We start from the raw sequence: 5,000 nt of genomic DNA on the forward strand, positions 1-5,000 counted from the left end.
TGATATTTAGCCATTAATTCTTGAAGAATATAACGTATTAATGCCTCATGAGCTTAGCCACATACATTATGACTGTTAACGCTACTCTATTTGGGTCCTTATGGCTTTCCTGTTATGTAGAAAAACAGCAGGTTGATATTCGTTAACACCTGGGGTATACTCTATGGTATACTCTAGTCTGGTGTGTGTGTGTGTGTGTGTGTGTGTGTGTGTGTGTGTGTGTGTGTGTGTGTGTGTGTGCTATCTGGATATCCAAATGTGAAAGAGAAGGTGGCCTGGGGGAGGGGGAGGCTCTACCACCTGGTTGACTAGGTGTAACAATGGAGTAGTTACAGTCAGTCAGAGAGGATTTGGAGCAGCCCTGGGAAGCAGCTGTGATACCACAGACAAGCATGGGGGAGGGGGTAAGGAGGGGGGATTGAGTGGGTGTAGAGAGGGGAAAGAGGGAGAGGAGCAGAGGGAAATGAGGGGGGATTGAGAGGGTGGATAGGCTGGGGAGAGGGGGAGGGGGGAGAGAGGGAAGGAGGGGAAGAGAGGAAAGGAGGGGGATTGAGAGGGGATGGGGAAAGAGGGAGTAAGGATAGTCTGTTGGCTGTCTAGAGACAAGCCAAACCTTCTCAGCAATACCTCATGTTACCTCTCAATGCTTCTGGAAAACCCACACTTCTAAACAAATAATGTTCTGTATCTCTCTGTGCAATGCAAAATGCACATAGTTGTCATGCGAGTACAACATTGCTGCTTGCATTGTTTGTCAATGGAGCAGTTTTATTGTTTTTCTGTAGTGCATTGAAGTAGTTTGTAGTTTGATTGGATTTCTCTCACTAGCGTGAGAGAACAAGCTGACAGATCAGATCCAACTCCCTTCCTTCCTTCCTTCCTTCCTTCCTCCTTCCTTCCTTCCTCCTTCCTTCCTTCCTTCCTTCCTTCCTTCCTTCCTTCCTTCCTTCCTTCCCACCCTCCCTCCTTCTCTCCGTCCTTCCTTCCTTCCTTCCTTCCTTTATCCCTGTAGCCGGTTAACAACCATACCTAACCTCTTTCCTCCTCCCTCCCTTCCTCCTTGCAGCAGGCTCACAGCCCTACTGTACCTAACCTCTTTCCCTCTCTAACACCCAAAGCTAATGTCAACATCAACATTCCCCAGGATTAGCCAGACTCATAGCTACCGTACCACTTCAAGCAAACTTTAAAACAGAGACAAACACAGAGGCTTTTACATAAGTCTCTACAAATGCTGTTCACATACTACAAGGTACAAAGGGAGAATTCAATTGGTCTCTTAAAGCCTCCGCTGACGCAAGTGAGAATAGGCCAGGTCAGGTATTTCTTTTTAAAACAGCAGGTGACTCGCTATATACGGTTTGTTTGTTTGACAGCATAAGCTACTTTGTTCATTCTGAGCCAAGGAAGCTGTCTTTGACCTGTTAGCTACTGTTGTCAGAACAGCCGTCTGATGCCAATTAAATTAAGTGTAATTCAACTTTATTTACCCCATGAATGGGTTAGTTAGTTAATCAGGTTGAATATTATATAATCAGTGCCTATAGTGGGGTGTGAAGGAGGTATTTGAGGGAGTGAGATTTGGGTCAGGTACACAGTTCTTTTTCACTGGTGCTTGGTAGGGAGTGGGGGAGTCTACTCTCAACACTGGTGTCGTATTGCATAATGTCTTCTCTCTACATGTAAACCCTACCTATATGACATATATATTTCTTTGACTTTCTTTCCAAAGTGAGCCCCTCCTTTACCCCTTTATACAGCAATTGCCCTCTCTCTCCCTCTCAACCTCTCCCTCTCCACCTCTCCCTCTCCACCTCTAGGTCAAATATCAATGTTATTCCTACTTGACAGGCCCTGGTTCTGGTACACGATATCCGTACTGAGCCAATGAACAGCGCCAAAGTTATTCTGTAGCCCTTGACAGCTTGTTGGGTTTCGTTGGGTTTCGTATTCAGGTAGAGCTGAATTATAACTTGAGATCTGCGTATCCAACATTAACATAACATGGACGATAAAGGCACAATGTATTGAAACTCTTTGAGTAGGCAGCACATTTCTCTGTTCAGATTCAGCCTACTGCATGTCGTGTAGGTACCCGTCAGAGGACTCTATCATGCTGCTTTACTGGCTGCGGTATGTCAGTGCATGTCTGTGAAAGACACTGGGTTTCAGGGGGTCTTAGAGCCGCAGAAATCTGTGATATACCGCTTCATTTCCTGGAATGGCCTCCTACCAGGGGAGGCTGGTAGAGGTAGAAATCAGAGGACGGGCTCATTGTAACGCATGGAATGGAATTAGGAATGGTAAGAAACACATGTTTGATACCTACGTAGGGATGGATGGGTGAACTGGGGGGACCTCTGAGAAAGGTGAAAGATTGTGTAGTCTCCATAGCAGAGAGTGGTTCTAGGAGGCAGGAGTCATGAAGGATTACCTACTCAATACTCCTAGATGAAGCCTGGAGAGGTTACCTACGAGGCCAGAGGCCCAGAGATGAGGGGGGGGGGGTGAAGAGCCGGAGCCGAGAAAGAGGAGAAGCGTGATTTACAATGACAGGGGTTCGTGTTTCAGACTGAAATCTGTGTCCAGAGACAACAATGGGGAGAGAGGGAGTTGATGGATGGATGCGAGAGAGAGAGAGAGAGAGAGAGAGGTTTAGGTTTACATCTAAGTAGTATCCCAATGCAATGCCAGATGGTCAGATCGGTTCAAATCGAGGACGCTACCCCCAACGATCCCAACGCCGCTACAAGCAAAGTAGGTCATAAAAGTAAGTATGTAGTGCGCATATGCAAACTAGTAACATGTAGACATGTCGAGATGTTGAGAATATGTACAATGACCTCTGAGAGAGAAGACTTCCTCCCCAACTCAATTAGATGTTAACCCAACTCTCACTCTACGTCAATACCGTTCCTCATTCTATTCCATGCATTATAATGAGCCAGGCCTCCGATTTCTGCCTCCACCAGATTCCCCTGACGTCACTCCTGTGTGTAGTCACAGATGCGGCCGTATCCTCCTGAAGCTCCTGGGAGATGACTCAACCCTCCATCTCTGTTCTTCCTAGCCAGAACCCCAATGGGGCTGCTGCTGATACCCACATCTGCCTGATGCTGTGGGTTCCTGCCAATCTGACAAGAATTGACATGATTATTCCCTATATCTGGAGTCTCCCCTAGGCTCAGTCACAGAGAGAGAGAGAGAGAGAGAGAGAGAGAGAGAGAGAGAGAGAGAGAGAGAGAGAGAGAGAGAGAGAGAGAGATAGAGAGAAATGGGGAGAAAGAAGGCAAAGGGGACTGATGACTGTTTGTGTTCATCCTTCTCAATAACTACAGTGCCTAAAGCAGGCAGCGCTACCTGCTTGTTGCGTCACCCACTGCTGCTTGTCTCTGATACCTGATACCCAGAGAATAGGCTGAGGCTTCGCCCCATAGAGAACAGCACATTCCTGAGATAACGTTATATTGAGACTGAGACCATTGGAGAGGATGATGCAGCTGCACAGGCCCAGAGACTGAAATTGGATAAATCCTGTTTGATTTGATTGAGGCTAGACAAAGCACAACTGCCTACCGCTCCACGTTAATGTAACAGCTTGAATTAGAGGAAGGGTGTGGCATGGGTGAGTCTGAAGGGTCAGCTAATGGACGCTGCAGCAAACACACACACACACACACACACACACACACACACACACACACACACACTCTCTCTCACTCATTCACGCGCAGGAGGTGTGACACACCCCTCTTAACACCTGCACATTTGACACCCTCAGCTGAATAAACAGCTGGCAAACAGTGGTTGGAGATACCATTGTGAAGGGCGGGGGGAGGGGTAGGTCATGACAGGTACACAAATCCAAGGAACCAGATACCAACACAATTAGATAGCTTTACTTTCAAATACCGCAGAGACAATGGCTGTTAAAACTTTATTGTGAACGTAACATTTGGACAATAAACTCCTCAGAGATCTGAATCTGAACAGGGATCAGAATCAACGGCTAATCCGTTGAGGGAGTCAAAGCTACAAAATGGACACCCACTAGAGAGTGTGGGAGCACGGGTTTGTCATCAGGCCAAGAGCCGCCATGTTGAGTGACTATTGTCCTCTGAGTGTGAAATCTCTTCTCATATTGATGGGTGTGAAGACAGTTCAATCAACAGCTGATGAATCACTGAGCAGTTCACAACACACACACACACACACACACACACACACACACACACACACACACACACACACACACACACACACTCCTAGAGAAACATTTTACAACACACAGTCGTACACATTTGACCCCTGATTTCACAACACAAATAAACACACCGCTCACACACAAACAAACCATTAAACACCTAATAAAGTGAATGGAGATCATCCACCAATGATGAGGTTAAAACTCTCACTCTCACTACCATTGTGTCATTTAAATGATCTTCATTGATACTACACTATTGATTGTACTATGTATGTTATTCATTAATGTAGTCTTTCTAGAACTCGTGGAAGATTAGCCTATGATGAATTAAAATACATCCTTAAAACAACAAACAAAACAAACTAACTAACTATGGTGCGATGACCTGATAAATCCCTTTTGGACAGCAGACCCATTTAGCCACTTAAGCCTCACACTCCCAATCCACTGATCCGGCCTCAATAGCCATTCAAAGACAGAGCCCAAGAACCCCCATAGGCATCATTTAAACAGGCCATTATCATTCACAACGCTGCCATTGTCACCTATGCTAAAACACCTATGTTAAGTCTGGGCATGTATTGTTTCTTCTTCAGCCTAGTTTACACCTGGTCTGACAGGTAGCAGGCAAAGGACATTGAAGTGAGAAGTGAGAGGTGATGACAGTACTGTATGCAGCAGAGAGACCCCTGTCTGAGGAGGGGAAGGCCTTGTAGCAGAGAGACCCCTGTCTGAGGAGGGGAAGGCCTTGTAGCAGAGAGACCCCTGTCTGAGGAGGGGAAGGCCTTGTAGC

General features: G+C 46.3%; 1 protein-coding gene across 4 annotated transcripts in view; it reads right to left on the reverse strand.

The window, feature by feature from the left end:
• rgs3a (regulator of G protein signaling 3a) overlaps positions 1-5,000 on the reverse strand; it is a gene marked incomplete at its 5' end in the record, with an annotated part of 105,738 nt that overhangs the window by 12,290 nt on the left and 88,448 nt on the right. The gene's annotated exons all lie outside the window — the stretch shown is intronic.

The sequence above is a fragment of the Argentina silus genome (assembly GCF_951799395.1).
Source record: "Argentina silus genome assembly, chromosome: 5".
NCBI classification, from domain to species: domain Eukaryota; kingdom Metazoa; phylum Chordata; class Actinopteri; order Argentiniformes; family Argentinidae; genus Argentina; species Argentina silus.